At 45.4% G+C, this 20,085-nt stretch overlaps 1 protein-coding gene across 2 annotated transcripts in view; it reads right to left on the bottom strand.

Annotated features, from left to right (window-relative positions):
• Positions 1 to 19,816, bottom strand: part of RHBDL2 (rhomboid like 2) — a 50,534-nt gene extending 30,718 nt beyond the window's left edge. The window contains exon 1 of one of the 2 annotated variants that reach the window (XM_080802805.1): positions 19,687 to 19,816. The gene's annotated coding sequence lies outside the window, so the exon portion shown is untranslated. Of the gene's footprint in view, positions 1 to 2,728; positions 2,975 to 19,686 lie in introns of those variants that run through there. The other variant, XM_080802804.1, reaches the window with a different exon arrangement.
• Between the last annotated feature and the right edge of the window lie 269 nt (positions 19,817 to 20,085).

Genomic DNA, 20,085 nt, shown 5'->3' with positions numbered 1-20,085 from the left:
ATTAAGGAGGGCACTTGTGATGAGCATCTGGTGTCATACATAAGTGATGAATCACTCAATTCTACACCTGAAACTAGTATTACACTGTATGTTAACCAACTGGAATTTCATAAAAACTTGAAAAAGAAAAAAAAAAGAGTCATATGCTCCACTGACTGAGCCATCCAGTCACCCTGTACTTCATTCTTTTTTATGGCTGAATAATATTGCATTGTATAGATATATAAACACATCTTTTAAAACATTTTATTTATTCACTTTAGAGATATAAGAGAGAAAGCAAGAGAGAGAGAGAAAGAGAGAGTAGGAGCAGGGGGGAGAGCAGAGGGCCAGGGACAAGCAGACTCCATGCTGAGCACAGAGCCCCACATGGGGCTCGATCCCAGAATCCTGAGATCATGACCTGAGCTGAAACCAAGAGTCAGACGTTCAACCAACTGTGCCACCCAGGGGCCCCTATAAACACATTTTGTCTATCCATGTGTCTGTTGCTGGACATTTAGATCTTTGATGACTATGAATGGAGCTGCTATGGACATTCCTATGAATTGTTTGAATCCCTGTTTTCAGTTATTTGGGGTATGTACCTAGGAGTGGAACTGCTGAGCTATATAATAATTCTATATTTAATTCACTGTGAAACTCTCAGATTCCATTTTAAAGTGGGGATAATTCAAAAAAATAAAAATAAAGTGGGGATAATGATAGAACTTACCTTGTAGTATTGTTGGAAAGACTGTTCGAGGCAATGCATGTAAAGCACTTAGAATAGTATCCGGCACATAGTAAACACTCCATAATTGTTAGTTATTATTTGCTATGGATGGTTGCGTGGGTGTGTGGATGGTTGAGATGGACGGAAAGACGAATGGGGCTGAGTCAAGGGCCTATTTTCACACTGTAAGTTACTGGGAATCAACTCTTATCGAATTTATTTTTTAAAATAGTTCATTAGGCAGTTTCCACATTACAATAGATTATATTCAGTAAATTTAGGGAAGAAGAGAAATCCCCTTTTATGTTACTTTTCCCCAGCAACTTTTCTGAGAAGAAAGTTCCCTCCCCTACATCATCCACCTCCCACTCACCCAACCTCCCAGGGTCAGGCACTAAGTCTGTAGACGTAACTATTTCATTAACTTTCCTTGAATGTTGTTGATTATTTCTAGATTTACAACTTCTCATAATTGGCAAAAACAGTGTGGATTTAAGATCTGTAGCTTTTAACAGCAAATATTAAAGCATTTTAAAAATAAGTTCAGGGGCAGGGGCGCCTGGGTGGCTCAGTGGGTTGAAGCCTCTGCCTTCAGCTCAGGTCATGGTCTCGGGGTCCTGGGATCGAGCCCCAAGTCGGGCTCTTTGCTCAGCGGGGAACCTGCTTCCTCCTCTCTCTCTGCCTGCCTCTCTGCCTACTTGTAATCTCTGTCTATCAAATAAATAAATAAAATCTTAAAAAAAAAAGTTCAGGGGCACCTGGGTGGCTCAGTGGGTTAAGCATGCGACTCTTGGTCTAGGCTCAACTCATGATCTCAGTATTGTGGAATCGAGCCCCATGTCAGGCTCTGCACTTAGGGAGGAATCTGCTTGTTCCTCTCCCTCTGCTCCTCCCTCCCCGCCCTCCCCCCACCTCCACTCACACTTTCTCTCCTCTAAAACAAATAAATAAAAAAATCTTTAAAAATTAATAATAGTGGGGCGCCTGGGTGGCTCAGTGGGTTAGAGCCTCTGCCTTCAGCTCGGGTCATGGTCCCAGGGTCCTGGGATGGAGCCCCGAGTCGGGCTCCCTGCTCAGCGGGAAGCCTGCTTCCCTTCCTCTCTCTCTGCCTGCCTCTCTGCCTATTTGTGATCTCTGTCTGTCAAATAAATAAATAAAAATTAAAAAAAAATTAATAATAGTAAGTTCAAGTGCACCTGGTTAGCTCAGACAGTAGAACATGCAACTCTTAATGTCAAGGTTTTAAGTTTGAGCCCCGCGTTGGGTGTAGAGATTCTTTTAAAAAGGGTAAAATAAGGGGCGCCTGGGTGGCTCAGTGGGTTAAAGCCTCTGCCTTCAGCTTGGGTCATGATCTCAGGGTCCTGGGATCGAGCCCGCATCGGGCTCTCTGCTCAACAGGAAGCCTGCTTCCCTCTCTCTCTCTGCCTTCTTGTGATCTCTGTCTGTCAAATGAATAAATAAAATCTTAAAAAAAAAAAAAAAGTAAAATAAAGCGTGCCTGGGTGGCTCAGTGGGTTAAGCCTCTGCCTTTGGCTCAGGTCATGATCTCTGGGTCCTGCGATGAGTCCCGCATCGAGCTCTCTGCTCTGCAGGGAGCCTGCTTCCTCCTCTCTCTCTCTCTGCCTGCCTGTCTGCGTACTTGTGATCTCTGTCTGCCAAATAAATAAATAAAATCTTTTAAAAAAAAGTAAAATAAAACCTTTAAGTCAGTGAATAAAAGTAAGTTCAGTTAGGGATTTTAACGTTGTATTAATAAGCTCTACTGTAAATTCAAATCCCATACACAATCATTTTATGAGGAAATAAAATTCTACACTGTTAATACAACCGTATAGCTAAAAAGGAGCTTAAAAAAAAAAACTAAGGATTACATTTCCTCAAAATTTTCTGTTCTCTAGATTTCAAATTTTCTAGAAATTTTACAGAGTCAAGCCCAGTATTTTATGTATTTTAGAGAAATGTATTTCCTGTGCTACAAAGATACCTGACCCATTCAGCTCCGCCAAGACTCACCACGGGTCTGTTTTCTTCCTTGGCACAGACAGCAATCAGACACGTAGTTCCAGTCACTTCAGCAGCTAGCAACAGATGAAAATGTTGGTAGCACCTGCAGCATGTTGGTTTTACCTCTCTTCTCAGCAGCGGTCACACTCTGACTTCAAGCCCTGTCTGTGTGCCCTGTTCTTTGGAAACCAGGGGCACCTCCTTGATTAAGCATCTCTGACATCTTCAGGGCTCACAGGTGTGCTTTCAGGCTGTGGCATTCCCTGGCCCTCCCACTCCTGTTTATCTTCTGCTCCCACACCTGAATTCCTGAGCACAATTCACCACCTCGGAAACATTCCTGATCAAACAATGAAAAGATGATCCAAAAAAAGAGAAAGAAAGAGAAGGATTATCCATACTCATGAAGCTGTGGGAAATGGGTGCAGCGTAATTTTGGAAGGCAACTGGGCAGTACCTAGAAGCTATGAAAAGCATGTACCTTCCAACAGAAACACCCTACTCCTAGAAATCTATCCTGCAAATGTATTTGAGCCAGTACACAAAGCTGTATTTCAAAGATGTTCAGTGCGGAACTACTTATAGTAGTGAAAACTTACAGAGAACCAGAATGTACTTCAATCAGGTTGTTGTATTTTCTGACAGTTCTAATTCTTAGAATGAGCCCCTATGATCTCCTCTTCCTTATACTGTGCTGCAATGTACCCACTAGTACCTCTGCTCCTGGGTCCGAGGTTTTCCTCCCTAGGCTAATCTAAGGTTCTGCCATTAATTTTGTCCTTGCATGGGTGTGGTCCAGATAATCCACAGGCTCTACAGGTCAAGAGTTAGGACAGAGTCTCTGGAAGCATGCTTTTTTTTTTTTTTTTAAAGATTTTATTTATTTATTTATTTATTTATTTATTTATTTGACAGAGAGAGAGAGAGAGAGAGAGATCACAAGTAGGCAGAGGCAGGCAGAGAGAGAGGGGGAAGCAGGCTCCCCGCTGAGCCCCGATGTGGGACTCGATCCCAGGACTCTGAGACCATGACCTGAACAGAAGGCAGAGGCTTAACCCACTGAACCACCCAGGCGCCCCTGGAAGCATGCTTTAGATTACCAGAATTTTTGATGGCCCAATTACATAAAGCAGGAGTGTCAAAACAACTCGGCAATGATTACAACACATCATAGTCTAACAGAGACATAAAAGCATCGCAGCTATCAAATTATTCACTTGGTCACTCTCAACGCCGTGTTACATGTGGAATGGAATTATTTACTGCACTGACTGGGCTTTCTTACTCACTAAGCAAAGATCATCCAAGTTTCTTGGGCTTCCTTTAATGTTGGCTTGATGTTATTATGCTTCACCTCCTACCTTTTATCTTTAGCAGGTGGCTGTCAACTCTGTTGAAATCAATCTTTCTCTATCTCTCAGTCTCTCTCTCTCTCTGACTCTCTCTCCCTCTCTTTGACACACACACATACAGACACGTGCACAGACACACATGCACACACACACATACAGGTCAAACTGGGTGGCACTGTTGTGAAAAGTTCTCATCCTGCCAGTATGGAACAATGAGGGGAGATTGTTAAAAAGAATGCTGGAAGAGTAGAAAAGACTCATAGCCATCAAACTAAAAATGTGTTCCCCCTGTGCACCAAAAGCCAAAGACCTTCCCTTCATGCTTGGTAAGTTTCCCTTTTTTTTTTTTTTAAGTAGGCTCCACACCCAACATGGTGCTCAAATTCACAACCCTGAGATCAAGAGTCACATGCTCTACCCACTGAGCCAGCCAGACTTGCCGGCAAGTATTCTTAAGAGGAAAAGTGGAAAGAAGTTTCCTGCATCCTGACTGTATCTGGGATAAGTATTGCTCATGTTATGAATCATAAAGCCATTGTGTTGACCAAGGATTGGAAAGGGTGGGGCCATGCTCATTTACCCAGAGCACTCTTCTGCTTAACCAAAAAAAAAAAAAAAAAGGTAAAAAAGGATTTCCATAAGGAGATTTACACAGGAGATCCTTGACAATAGCAAGGGATTTTTCCAAAGACTTTCCAGGAGCCTTAATATAACCCATAGTGTCTCCCAAAATTATGTTATAAATTATAGCTGGAAAATTTTTAAGTGATTGCATTTCAGACCCTAAATAATTCTATAATTAGAGATGTAAGGTTATTTATAAAGTTTGTTATGTGAGGAGTATTAATTAACCACATTCAACACTTTGCACCCAAGGTCCCAAAGAAGAAAAGAGAATAGAACCTCAGTTAGTGAATTGTGCCTCTTCATCTTTAAGTAAAATTTACCCTCTCTCCCAAAAAGCAGTTTCTGCACTGGCTGAAGCACTCATTAAAACAACTTCCCCCCCCCCCCAAAAAAAAAAAAAACTTCCCAAGGCACTTTTCCTTGTATCTATGTGACATATATGGTAGATCGCTTGGTATCAAAGATCCTAGGCACTGCTGAACTTGACATTACATGCCAAGTTTATCCACAATCTCTATTTGTGGCCACAAAAAGAAAAGAAAAGAAAAGATAAAGAAAAAAATCACTTTCTCAAGCTTCACTTTTTTCTCATTTCTATTTCTAGCACTATCAAGTGATTTATTTTTAGGAGCCTTTTCTACTCCTCCAATAAGAAACAAAGATTTTAGTCACTGCATGCATGGTTACCTAGAGGCTGGAAATTCGTACAGAAGAGCGAAATCTCGTGAGGCATCAAGGTGGCATGGCAGGCTTGGCTCACTCACTAGCAAAGGACTGGTTCCAGCAAAGTCATTCAATTCACATCCCTTTACAATGGCCTTTTGGGGGTAGCTAATAAATTGCAAAAACTGTTAAGTGTTGAAGCTGCAAATGTCAAGGGCTCCCAGTGTCTTCTTTGATAACATTTATATAATGGCCCTTTGTCAGGGTTCTTGGGGAATTCTTCATCTCACGAATCCTGGCAGGCAGCTAGGACCACTTCCCGCTACCGAAGGTAAAAATCCCCACTCTTGGTTCCAGGTTCCCAGGCAGCTAAGGTTCAGGTCCTGGCTTAGGCTTCACCAATCAGCAGCACTTGCTTCGGATTTTGGAGGCTGGAGCTTGACACCTGGCTAAGTTGTTTATAGCGGTGCACTATAGAGAGCAGCATACCTAGTGCCCGTGCCCCCCAGTGCCAGCTGTATCTTCTATGCAGGCGGCAGCAATGAGCATGCAGCAGCAGCAGCCAGAGCAAGGGGACCATCTGCACCTACTTGGCCCTGCGAGGTGATTTTGGTATAGTTCTAGGTGCCTGGTCTTCTTTTGTCTTGGCTTATTTTCCCATCCTTGTTTCTGCAGCATTCCAATGATTTCGTAACCTACCCGTTACCCTGTGATATACTAAGATATATATATTTGGTCTTCATCCCCAGTTCCCCCGCACAGAGCTCCTAAAACCCTTGGAATTTCCTGACAGGGTTGGGAGGCACCAGCTTCTGTTATTCACAATAAGCCCCTTTTCAACCAGACCTGAGTTTAGGCTAACGAAGTGACTCTTGGAGGATGGGAGCTGATTGCCTGAGGAAATAACCATGTGATGAGAGCGGTGGAACTTTCAGCCCCATCTCTGGGAAGGGAAGAAGGGCTAGAGATTGAGTTTAATCAGTAATAGTCAATGACCAATCACACCTATGTCATGGAACCTCCATGAAAACCCCAAACAGAAGATTCAGAGAGCTTCCAGCCTGGTAAACACAGGAAACACCCAGAGAGCGTGTGAAAGCTCTGCATCCTTTCCCATCCACCTGGCCCCATGCATCTCTTCCATGTGGCTGTTCCTAAGTTGTATCCTTTATATAAAAACCGGTAATAATCAGGAAAGCCCTCTCCTAAGTTCTGTGAGCTGTTCTAGCAAATTCTTTTTGATTTGTTTGTTTGTTTCAAATTTATTTATTTATATGTAATTATTTTTTATTATGTTCTGTTAGTCACCATACAGTACATCGTTAGTTTTTTATGTAGTGTTCCGAGATTGATTGTTTACGATAACACCCAATGCTCCATGCAATATGTGCCCTCCTTAATACCCAATACCAGGCCAACCCATCACCATGCCAACCCATCCCCCCACCTCTGTCCCCTCTAAAACCCTCAGGTTGTTTTTCAAAGTTCAGAGTCTCTCATGGTTCATCTCCCCCTCCGATTCCCTCCCTTTATTTTTCCCTTCCTTCTCCCAATGTCCTCCATGCTATTCCTTATGTTCCATAAGTAATGTTCCAGCAAATTATTAAGCCCAAGGAGGGGGTCACCCCAATTTCTAGCCAGCTGATCAGAAGCCCAGACTCACAACGGGCATCTGAAGTGGGGAGCAGTCATAGGGCACTGAGCCCTTAATCAGCGGGGTAGTTGGTGTCAGAATTCCTTGGCATGAAAAACCCACATACTTGGTGTCAGAAGTATGAGTAAGAGTCGAGATATTGTTTTTCTTTCCTTTTTTTTTTTTAAAGATTTTATTTATCTATTTGACAGACAGAGATCACAAGTAGGCAGAGAGGCAGGCAGAAAGACGGGGAAGCAGGCTCCCCGCTGAGCAGGTAGCCTGATGCGGGGCTCGATCCCAGGACCCCGAGATCATGACCCGAGCCGAAGGCAGAGGCCTAACCCACTGAGCCACCCAGGCACCCTGAGATATTGTTTTTCTTTTCCTACCCAATGTGCTTTCAATAAAATTAGTTTACTGGAGTCATCAGCCAAAATTAGTTTCTGTCCCCTGCAGCCAAGAACCTAACTAACACCTAAATACCCAAGAAACTCTTCTAAACTCTACCTGGGGTCTTCCTGTCATAAGTTAAACTCTGCATTAGGGAGACACGGCATTGGGAGAGCACAGAACCAGGAGACATGCTTTCTGTTCTAGACTCTGCCACTTCCTGGCTATGTGAGCTGGAGCCAATCCCTCTCTCACCTGTGCCAGCAAATGGACAGTCTACACCAGACCAGTAGTTCCCCAAACTAGTTCTGCCTTCAAATCCTCTCTAGTGTTTGTTTTTCTTTTTTTTTTTTTTTAAGATTTTATTTATTTATCTGTCAGAGAGAGAGAGCGTGAGAGTGTGAGCACAAGCAGGGGGAACAGCAGGCAGAGGGAGAAGCCCTGAGCCACGCAGGTCTCCCAAACAACTGTTTTTCAGCATTTGTTTCTATACAGCTTCCTGGCCCCTCTCCTGAAAAAAACAATTTGATAGCTGTAGCAGATCACTGACAGGTGACATGGAGGCAGCAGCACCTTTGAGACCCACAAACTAAGGACTCCAGGGTCCATTCCTCCCACAAACTCTGTATTCTTCCAATGGAAAGCAGAGTCAGTTTTACTGCTATATTCCTTGTGCCCAGAAAGTTCCTGGCACACAGGAGGTGTTCAGAAAATACCAGCATCTGCGTAAGGGTAAACAAACTCTCTGCAACTTTTCTGTAAATCTAAAATTATTCCAAAATAAAAAAAAGTTTATGTAAAGAATACTGGAAGGAAGGAGAGGGGAATTCTGTCCAGACCACATAAACCACGAGTCTTGTATCACTTTATGTTGAAAAGTGCCTTCTACCACCCTTTTCCTCTGCACCCTGCCCCACCCCACCCCCATATCATTCTGCCATCCCTGAACTATCAGAGGAGACCAGCAAAGCCACCATCTTGTAATGGCTACCAAAGGGCTTGTCACCTGTCTTTGCGCTTGGCACTGTGAAGAGCTGAGTTCTGCTCCCAGCATACCCCTTAATTTCACTGTTCCACAGTTTCCTCGGCTATAAAATACACCCCTTTTCTCCCCTCAGTATCTTACAGAATTATTGTAACAAGCAAGTGAAATAAGAAGAGTTGCCATAATAGTGAGCACTTACTAGGGGCGCCTGGGTGGCTCAGTGGGAAGCGTCTGCCTTTGGCTCAGGTCATGATCCCAGGGTTCTGGGATCTAGCCCCAGGTCAGGCTCCTTGCTGAGCCAGGAGCCTCCTTCTACCTCTGCCCCTCCTCCTGCTCCTTCTCTCTTCCTCTTGCTCAGTCTCTCTCTCTCAAACAAATAAACAAATACATCTTTAAAAAAAAATAGTGAGCACTTACAGATTTTTTTAAAGATTTTATTTATTTATTTTTCAGAGAGAGAGAGAGTGTGCACAAGCAGGCAGAGCAGCAGGCAGAGGCAGAGAGAGAAGCAAGCTCCCCACTGAGCAAGGAGCCCGATGTGGGACTCGATCCCAGGACCCTGGGATCATGACCTGAGCCAAAGGCACCGGTTTAACCAAATGAACCACCCAGGTGTCCTGCACTTACAGATTCTGTGCTAAACACCTGATGAACCTTCTCTTCATTAATTTTCACAAGAACCTTATAAAACAGGATAATAAAAAATAAAAACAAAATAAAAAAAAATAAAAAAAAATAAAAAACAGGATAATAACAAAAAACGAAAGTTAAAAAAAATAAGATCATAACACCCCCATTGTATAGATAAGGAAACTCAGGGTTCCAAAGGAACTTGATCAAGATAACCCAGCCAGTGAGGGGAGGGCTAGGAGAGGAGCCCGGGATGTCTCACTCGACAGACCTTGTGTGTTCCTCTGTCCTGCGATTTCTGGGCACCAAGTGTTAAAGAAGTGGACATCTTTATTTAGCTTATTTTCATCCTATCCTTCCCTCTACCCTCATCTCCCTCTTCTTCCTCCAGCTCCTCAAACAGACCTGGACTACAGCCCAGGAGTTTCCAAATGGGAGCCATGGAAGTGGCAGGTCCTCGGCCCAGAGTCTGGGGCTGGGAATCCCCAGCACTCCCACTGCTGCCACAGGGAGTCGGGATGGACACAGGCACCCAGGAAGGGAAAAGCATCTGCCTCTCCGAGAACCCAAATGTCTAAGTCAGGCTCCCCTTCCCTCCTTCACCTCACCCAGGAGAGCACAGGCAAGGCCACCCACCTTAGGACAACTCGTCTTTGGCAGAAGAGACTTTGGATCATGAGTTTGTGCTGCTTTCCTAGTTGCATTCACATGAGTAGGTTTTAAATATCTGAATTGTTTCTTTAAAGAGCTGGCCCCACCCACTGATTAGTACCAGGCGGGCCCCTGCCAAGGCTGAGTCCAGCCTTGATGTGGCCTGGGAGCCCAGGAGGCTGAGCGGCAGGCTGTGCTGGGTGTACCCAATTTTCGCCCAGCCGGGCCTGGTGGGGGGGCTTTTGGTGGTGTTGCTAGGCAACCTGGGTAATTGGAGAGGCCACGGATTGGGCTTCTGGGCCACAGAGATTAACAGTCTCCTTCATCACACTGCAAACCATCATTATGGCCCGTTCCGGAGGCCTGCAGCAGTCTCTGTGGTTATAGCCTGAAAGAGCGCTTTTTTAGCTACAGAAATGAAGAACCAGCTTTTCAATATTACGGGTTTGTGGCTGTGGTTGTTTTCTTCTTGCTACATCTCTGAGGATACACTTGGAATAAATAAGCGGACAATTTAAAAACAAACAAACAAACAAACAAACAAACAGACGCCTTCAAAAACCTCCTTTTCCAAAAGTTTTTCTTACTCCTAAAGCAAAGCAAAATTGCACTCACTGTGAGGACAACTAAGGTAGAGACACCCTGCTTCCTGAGGTCTGTGTGCGCCCACGACGCGGTAAAAGCTTCTTCCTTGGAATCCCACGCAGCTGGGGCTGTGGTTCAGGGTGGGGGAGCCATGGCCTTGGTCCCAAGCAAGGCCTCTTAGCAGAATAATCTCTGTCTTTCCCACTCAACAACAATCACAATACCCCCTTCCCAGGCTCCAGCCACTTTCACTTACACTATTTCAATGGTCCCTCCTTGCTGCTCTGTGAGGATGACGTCATACTCCTCCCACTTTACAGATGAACCACTAAAGCAAAAGAGTCATCCCCGATCACATAGCAACCTAGTCACACCAAAGCTGAGACACAAACCCATTTTTCTGAGGCTAGAGGGGCTCTCCCCTATCCGCACTGTTTCCCCCAGCACTACCTAGGGTAGGACATACAACTTTGTACCTGATCACAATGTAAGTAATAGTAGTAACAGTACTCACTAGCATAGAGACACAAGAACTATCATATCATATCTATCATATCATATCATATACATATTATACTATTCTCCACACATCACCCTTGCTGATTGTGGCCAGTCTTCCAAAGCTGCCTCCCATACACTAAGGAATACAGTCTGGAAGAATTCCCAGAGCTGGACACCCTATTTAAGTAGCTTAACCCAGTCTACCAGAGGACAGGGCTGAAGGGAAACACTGACCCTGAGTCATCTCCACCTTCATTCGGGGAGTTGACTCTGTTGGATGGCATTCTGGTACTACTCCCTCAGTCCTATGAGTAAAGAGGCAGAAACATGGCTCTCATTAGGTATTTGTAGTTACTCTTCAAAAGGGCTTTCACTGCCTCATCTACAATGTTCCTGGTCCATCGATAGTGACCAGCTGTGCGAGACTGCAGAGGACTAGGGATTTCCTGGGATGTGGGACTTGGGGTGCTAAAATCAGGACAGTCCTGGGCAAACTGAAGACAGTCACCTCTCATAGATCACCTCCATCAGAATCATCTGGGGATGTCAGGGGAAGATAGCTGGTTCTCTCATCCTATGGCAGTGGTTCCTAACCTTGGCTACACATCAGAATAATCTGAGAAGCTTGTAAAAAAATGTTGACATCTGAGCTCATGAGCCCAGCTCGTCTACCAATGGTATCAGAGCTTCTGGGGCTAGGGCCCAAGTGCTGGTATATTTTAACGTTCAGCCCAGACTAAAAACCCCTACCCTAGAGATTTGGATTCAGAGGGTCTGGGCTGGGGTCTTGCCCAGGAATCTCCATACCTTTTGACAGCTCCTCAAGGGATGCTTATCTATACTGTGGTTTGAGAAGCAATGAATTCTTATGTGATGTGTGCATTCACTGGACAAGCACTGCCTGAATGTCTTCTGTACATTGGGCTCTGGAAACATAAGAAAAAAACAAAAAAATCCACCTCCTATTCCCAGGTCCTCCCTATCCAGGGAGGAACAAAGATCTATAAATTGTCCCAACACAGTATACTGTGGCTTAGATTTATAAGTGACTCAGCCCCATCAGAGTGATTACGGTTAATCAGTTCCCAGAAGCCTAGGGTGATAGATTACAGATGGCGTCTATCATTTGCCATTCCTCCCACTAAGAGGTGGGGTTTATTTCTCCTGTCCTTGAATCTGGGCCAGCGCTGTGACAGGTTTAGGCCAGTAATATGGGGCAGAAGTAGCATATCCCAAGGCCAGGCCCTAAGAGATCTGCAGCCCCACTCTTGTTCTTTGTGGAAGCCTAAAACCATAAGAAGGTTGACTACTGGGGTGCCTGGCTGGCTCAGTCAACAGAGCATGCAACTCTTGATCTCTCGGTGTCATGAGTTCAAGCCCCACATGGGGTGTAGAGCTTACTTTGAAAAAATATAAAGAAGTAATTTAAAAAGAAAGTTGAGCACTGGGTATGATATGAGACTGAAAAATCACTGACCTCTACCTCTGAAACCTATAATGCATTTTATGTTAGTTAACTGAATTTAAATTAAAAAATAAAATTCTTGGAGGCACCTGGGTGGCTCAGTGGGTTAAGCCTCTGCCTTTGGCTCAGGTCATGATCTCAGGGTCCTGGGATCAAGCCTTGCATCGGGCTCTCTGCTCATCAGGGAGCCTGCTTCCCCCCCACCTCCCCCCACCCACCCCCCCACCCACCACCTACTGCTCTGCCTACTTGTGATCTGTGTGTGTGTGTGTGTGTCAAATAAATAAAATCTTTAAAAATAAGTAAAGTTTTTGTGAAAGTAAAAAAAAAGAAAAGTAAATCTGTAGAAATAATTAATTAATTAGCTAATTAATTAATTAAAAATTTTAAAAAGAAGCTTGATTACCCTGAAGCCACCATGCTATGATGAAACCCAATCTATTCATATGGAGACAGAGAGGCCATGTGGAAGGGCACCGAGATGCCAGACCTATGTATAAGTGAAGGCTTTTTTTTTTTAAGATTTATTTATTTGAGAGAGAGAATGCCTGCGTGTGGGAGTAGGGGAAGGGGCAGAGGAAGAGGGAAAGAATCTCCAAGCAGACTCCCTGCTGAGTGCGGGGGGGCGGGGGGCCTCACTCTCAGGACCCCAACTGACATCATGACCTGAGCGGAAACCAAGAGTCTGATGTTCAACCGATTGAGCCACCTGGGTGCTCCTAAGTGAAGTCTTCCTAGACCTTACAGCCCAACCCATCCACCAACTAAAGACAGCCAAGTCAGTGACCCCGGCTGAACCACACAGAGCAGAACTACTCAGCAGGACTCTGCCCAAATTCCAGACCCACAGAATCAGGGCAAAATAAAATGATTGTTGTTGTAAGCTGCCACGTTTTAGAGTGATTTGTTAACACAGCAATAGTTACCAACATACTCATCAGAACAAGAAGACAGAATGACATCCCATACCATTCTGTCTTCGCATTGACATTGTTCATCTTGGTAACCCTCCACAGAGTAGACTGCTGGTGTCCTACCTGAAATATTCTCCATCTCAGCTTTCACTCCTGCCCCCCTCCCCAAAGCAAACCAATACAACCATAAATCAGACTACAGCAGCTCAAATACAAATACAGGATCCTTGCCAGGGCTGGTAAGGTCCTGCATGACCTAGCTCCTGCCTTCTTTGTGGAATTTTACCACTCTCCCCCCAACATCTCTATTCTTTCTTTTATATGCAAATATATGTATCCTTTTATTGAAGTATAGTTGACATAAAATTTTATATTGGTTTCAAGTGTATAATATAATGATTTGACAATTATATACATTACAAAATGCTCACCACAACAGGTGTACTTGCCATCTATCGCCATACAACATTATTTTTTTTTAAAGATTTTATTTATTTATTTGACACACACAGAGAGAAATCACAAGTAGGCAGAGAGGCAGGCGGGGGGGGGGGTGGGGAAGCAGGCTCTCCACTGAGCAGAGAGCCTGATGCGATCCCAGGACCCTGAGATCATGACCTGAGCCGAAGGCAGAGGCCCAACCCACTGAGCCACCCAGGCGCCCCACCATACAACATTATTATAGTACTATTGACTACATTCCCTATGCTGTACTTTTCATCCGCATGACTTATCTATTTCATAAGTGGAAGTTTAGCCCCTTAATTCCCTGCACTTATTTTGCCTATCTCTCACCCTCCCCTTTGGCAACCATCAGTTTCTTCTCTGTATTTATGAGTCTATTTCTGGTTTTGTTTGTTTGTTTATCCATTAGCTTTGTTTTTTAGATTCCACATATAAGTGAAATCATATGGTAGTTGTTTTTCTGTCTGACTTATTTCACTTAGCATAATACCCTCTAGGTCCATCCATCATGTTGTTACAAATGGCAAGATGTCATTCTTTTTTATGGCGGAGTAGTATTCCGTTTTATATATATATACCACATCTTCTTTACCCGTTCATCTACTGATGGACACTTCGGTTGCTTCCGTATCTTGGCTATTGTAAATAATGCTACAATAAACATAGGGATGCATATATCTATTTGAATTAGTGTTTTTTGTTTCCTTCAAATAAATACCCAGAATTAGAATTACTGGATCGTATGCTATTTCCATTTTTAATTTTTTAAAGGACTCCACATTGTTTTCCACAAGTTCATGTTCCTAACCCCAAACTCTCTCCTGCCTCAGGGTATTTGCACTTGCCGTTTGATTGACCTAAACCTCTCTCCTCCACCCCTCCCACACACTCTAACATATATACACAAGGCTGCCTCCTTCATAACAAGAAGCACCTCCCTAGGAAGTCCTCCCTGACCCACCCCTTTGCCCACCCCATATATTCTAGCACATTCCCCTACTTATTTGCTCCCAGCACTAGATACTATCTAAAACTATAGGATGTGTTTACTCACTTTACTCTCTTCTACTAGAATATAAATTCCAGAAAAATTAGAAAATGTGTAGTTTTTACTCCATTTGTAGGTGCTCAGCAAATGTTTGCTGAGTGAACCATCAAGAAATGAAGGAGGTAGAAGTATGGAGTAAAAGAAATCACAACATCAGAAATGCCTGATCTTGCTTCACTTCTGCCTCTGCTTACCTGTGGACAAGCCCCTTCAGCTCTCCCATCAGGAGCCTCATCCCCAGCCCGACACACATGGCCAGTGACGGTACAAGCCATATGCCAGAAGTTCTCATGTTGTTTTGCACACGAATCCACATTAGGTTTTGAAAAAGCTATGACCCTCATACACATTTTACAATAATGTCTGAAAATCTTTTTCACAAGTTAAAATAGGTACCAAGACAGAATTTTCTGGTATAGTCTTATTAGAAACATGCTTTAGGTATGTTTTCATCTAAACCTTGGAGTTACACATTTAGTTCAGTTTTTGGAAAACGTCTACCATGTAATCCAATTGTCAAAGCCAGTGCTCACTGTCCAACCGATTAGCCAAAGCAGAATAATTTTCTGTCTGTAAGAAAACCCACTTTCATTTCTGAACATTTCTATCAGTGAGTATATCTGCATCCCCAAGACAACCAATTCAGGTCCCAATTAATTCTACAATACCCAGATAATGAGCTAAGGCACTTCAATTTAAAGCAAAGTAGCATAATAAAGCACAAGGTCTAGAGGGGAAGTTCTGGAGTTCAAGTCCTGATTCTGCCACTTAATAGCTCTGTGACCTTGAGTAGCCTGTTAAACCTCTGTTTGCTGGGGCACCTGGCTGGCTCAGTCGGAAGAGTCGGGCTCTCAGTCTCAGGGTCATGAGTTTAAGCCCCACATTGGGTGTAGAGCTCACTTAAAAAATAATCATAAAATAAAATGAAAAGTAAATTTCAAGAGTCTGCAGTAAGGTACCACCCCTTCAGTTTACCTTATCTGATCCCTCAGGAACAAAGCATCCTCCAGTTGTCCTTCTGGTTTTTATAGCCCTGGGCAATGCACCACTGTTTCAGAACAAATCTAGCAAAGCCAGAGAAAGGAAATAATGAAAGCAGAACTAGGGTCTCCTGCCTGGTTCCGCAGTGAAGCAGGCAACCCTGAGCCTCAGGGTCTTGAGTTCAAGCTGCACATTGGGCATGAAGCCCACAAAGAAAGAAAGGAAGAGAGAGAGAGGAAGGAAGGAAGGAAGGGAGGGAAGGAGGGAGGGAGGAAGGGAAGGAGGGAGGAAGGAAAGAGTGCACAAGGAGAACTTAAAAGAATCCAGTCAGGGGTGCCTGGGTGGCTCAGTGAGTTAGGTGTCCAACTCTTGATTTTATCTCAGGTCTTGATCTCAGGGTCATGAGTTCAAGTCCCACACTGGGCTGCATGTTGGCTGTGGGAACCTACTTAAAAATAAAAATAATAAAATCTAAAATTAAAAAAAAAAAAAAAAAGAATCCAGTCAAGCAGATTGCTTTCAGGAGGGAATACCTGTGGAATCTGAGGGTCTGGAAACTGATTCTCTGAAACCTATCCACATCTGTGTACCCTCAGTTCCATATTCAACACAAACTCTCACACCACATGCAGAGCCCAGCACAATTCCTGGTGCCCCCCTGCAACTCCATCTCTCTCCTTTACATAAGAAAGCACAAATCAGCAAGCTGAATACCCCAGAATTTGCTCCAGATTATACAAATGTAAATCACTTGTAAATTTCAGTATTTCTATTAGAAAGACTAGATTAGCTGTAACCCAACATACAGCCGAAGACGAAGCACAGTAGATTAGGACACAAGGCAAGTTAGGAGGCCCTTCATGAACCATTAAGAAGTCCTAAAAAGAAAGTCCTAAAGAGGAAGGCTCATTTCCTCAGACAGAGAGGAACCCTATCAGGCCTTGAGGTCTTGGTGCCATTTCCCTGACCCCCCCCCCCATGCCTCAGCCACACTTTTGAAATACAAGTCAGATGGTGTCCTCCTTTTGCTAAATCCCTTCAATGGTTACTCAATACCCTTGGTGTAAAATCTATTTTCCTTAAGCAAGGTTCATGGCCTGAGTCCTGCCTATTTATCCTTCATTCTTCCATTGACACTACCCTTCAGCCATACTAAGCTCCTAGCAATTCCAGCTCCCAACCTCCACTAAGCTTTTGCATGAGCATCTCTCTCTGCTAGAGTATCTTCCTTCCCCAATTTGTTCTCCTGGTGAACTTTTTTTTTTTCCTTTTTTCCAGATTTTATTTATTTATTTATTTATTTATTTGAGAGAGAGAGAGCAAGCAGGGGAGGGGTAGAGGGAGAGGGACAGAGAGAGAATCTCCAGCGACTCCGTGCTGAGCATGGAGCCCAACTCAAGGCTCAATCCCACAACCCTCAGATCATGACCTGAGCAGAAACCAAGAGTTGAGCGCTTAATCAGACTGAGTCCCTCTCCTTCTAACACCCCCTTCTAACACTTCTAACTTCTAACACCCCCTTCAAGACTCTGTCCTAAATATCTCCTCTGCAAAGCCTTACAGGCATCTACCATGAGCCTGCCATTGGCTAGGCCCTGTAGATGGTAGAGAACAAGGCAGACATGGTGGAATTAAATGACGCTCATCGTTCCCTCTGCAGCCTCTGTTCCTGTCTAGGGTACCATGCCTTCTTTGTATTATCTCCATCTCCTCTATGTAGGTCTTGAGGCTAGAGCTTCTGTTTCATTCATCTATGAATCCCTATGAGGGAGCCCACAGAATGCATCAAAAAATGTTTGTTGGGGCGCCTGGGTGGCTCAGTGGGTTAAAGCCTCTGCCTTCGGCTCAGGTCATGATCCCAGGGTCCTGGGATCGAGTCCCGCATCGGGCTCTCTGCTTGGCGGGGAGCCTGCTTCCTCCTCTCTCTCTGCCTGCCTCTCTGCCTAATTGTGATCTCTGTCTGTCAAATAAATAAATAAAATCTTTAAAAAAAAATGTTTGTTGGACCCATTTACAAAAGGATTTATCAAACATTCCTGTATTAGGGACACCCAAGGTGCAGTTACACAACTGTGAACACACAGACGTGGTCCCTGCCCTCTTGTGCCCAACAGAGCACTTGACTGAATAAATGATGGGTGAATAAGTAAATGAATTAATGAATCAGGAAGGAGTGTGCTCCTCCCCATAGGGATGAAGCAGCCCAGAGCAGGAGATGTAAGGAAGTGAGAAGCTGGTGTCTAAGAAGTTGGGAGAATAATCACGTCCCTTTTTGTTCTCTCTGATACACAGGAATTGGACAAAGCAAGGAGTTGGACAAAGAGCACAGATAGAGTCTGATCTAGATTTGAACTCTGGATCCATTGCTTAGCAGCCATGTGACCTTAGGCAACCCCTTAGGCTTAGCCTGTTTGTATCTCCCTGTATCTCCATTTCCTCATCGTAAAATGGGAATAGTAATACCATAACGGGGATGAGACAATGCATTTAAAAGCCCTTAGCCTGAAGCCAGGCAGAGTTGGTTTTAGGAACTGGTAGTTCCCATCACTTGCTCAGTGTGACTGCAAATTCAGAAACACCGCAGGGGAGCCTGCCGGGAACTTCATCTCCCTTCCCTGGAGTCCCAGCCCTGGTTCGGTGTTCTTACCACAGACCCACGGGAGGCCCCTTCCCCATCCCGCCCCATCCCCACCCCTTCTGAGTCTTCCTCTCCCTTCTCCACCTCCCCCCTTCCCTACCCATTCTGGGTTTACACGTCTGCCTACGTGCTTTCGAGAGCAGGGGTCGTCTTAGAGATCTTCACAAACCCATGGAGAGGGGGAGGTGGCGGTCGGAGATTCCAGGCAGGACCGCGCGAGGGGAAGGGGGAGCGGTGTGCTAAAGAAGAAAGGAAGAGCATTGGTGTTTATTAAGGACCCACTGCCTGCGGGTCACCGGCTTGGTGCCTGACCAGCTCCCTCTCATGTCATCTTCATAGCAATACCACTCTACAGGGGCTCCTGGGTAGCTCAGCCATAGAGCGTCTGCCTTCGGCTCACATCACCATCCCGGATCCTGAGATTGAGCCCCGCACGGGCTCCCTGCTCCCGGGGAACCCCGTTTCTCCCTCTCCCGTTTCCTCTGCTTGTGTTCCCTCTCTCTGTCAAATAAATAAATAAAATCTTAAAACACACACACACACACACACACACACACAACACTCTACAGATGAGGGAACGGGGGCTCAGGAAGTGAACAGGAAAGACGGGATAGGAATCCAACTGTCTAGTCAACTTCAAAATAATCTTACCTATGCCACAGGGCGCACCAGCTCCTCATTATTAAATGTGTATGAAATAAAGGGCAGTTTCCCCAGGCCGGGGAAGAGCAGAGACTGTGTGTCCCCTCCCCTGTAATGCCGGTTTATGCTCAAACAGTGATGAATAAACAAGTGAATAATAACAAATGAATGAGCGAAATCCCTCAGACACCCACACCAGGAAGGAGGAAACAACCCCGGCGGAGGCGCCTAGCAGGAAGAGGTCCTCCCTGGCAGCGGTCTCCAGCGCGGGGCACGCGAGGCGTCGGCCAGCCCAGGAGGGCTAGGAACTGGCTCAGCTGGAGGGGGTTGGGGGGCAATGTTGGGGGACAAAGGTGTGGAAGGGGTTTTGGTTATGGTGAAACATGGGAGGAAGGGAGAGAAGGCCAGTTACTGACCAGGGCTGGGAAGAATGCCATTACCTGGTCCCCCGCCATGTCCCTGGGGGAGAAGCCAGAGTCAGCCCCCCACTCCTGACTCAACATGGTACGTTTATTTTATTTCATTTTTTTAAGTAATCTCTACACAACTCACGACCCCCGAGATCAAGAGTCCCATGCTCCTTGGACTGAACCTGCCAGCCGCCCCTCGACATCCTACTTTTAAAATGGAAGTTGCAGGATCCCAAGCGGCCATCCTGAAGACTAGTCCGGAAGGGAGGTTGCCAAGAGTGTCCCACCGCAGGCTCCTTCCCGCTCTGCCCCGGGGCGCTTTCTGCCCCGCCCCTTCCTCCCCCTGGAGGGCCTCGCTCCGCGGGTCCCAGCTCCCGCACTTACCTCGGGAGGCCCACGTCGTCCCAGCCAGGACAGGCTGCCCACCGCGTTCCAGGCTGCCTAGGCCGAGGGGCTGCCTCTGCTGCCCTGTCGTTCCCGCCCTGTCAGCGGTCCCTCCGTCCCTCCCCAAACTAAAATCGTCCCAACAGGTTCCCAGCCGCCCGGCCCAGGGGGAGGGAACCTGATGAAATCCCCTCCCCGCCTTGACACCCAGTCTGGGCCGGGCTAGGCAGCTCTGCAGTCTTACTCCTGGGCTGGCCCTGGATGAATGAGTCCTCCCCTCCGCTGGCCTGGGTCTGAGCCAGGGAGCCTGCGACAGTTTCCGATCTTTCTTTCTCTGTGGCCCCGGCACTGGACTCCATTCTGTCTCCAAGTCCTACCTTCATGCCTACATCTGAGCCC

This window comes from Martes martes (genome assembly GCF_963455335.1).
Source record: "Martes martes genome assembly, chromosome: 4".
NCBI classification, from domain to species: domain Eukaryota; kingdom Metazoa; phylum Chordata; class Mammalia; order Carnivora; family Mustelidae; genus Martes; species Martes martes.
The sequence above is the reverse complement of the archived record's forward strand: the minus strand, read 5'-3'. Positions and strand labels throughout refer to the sequence as shown.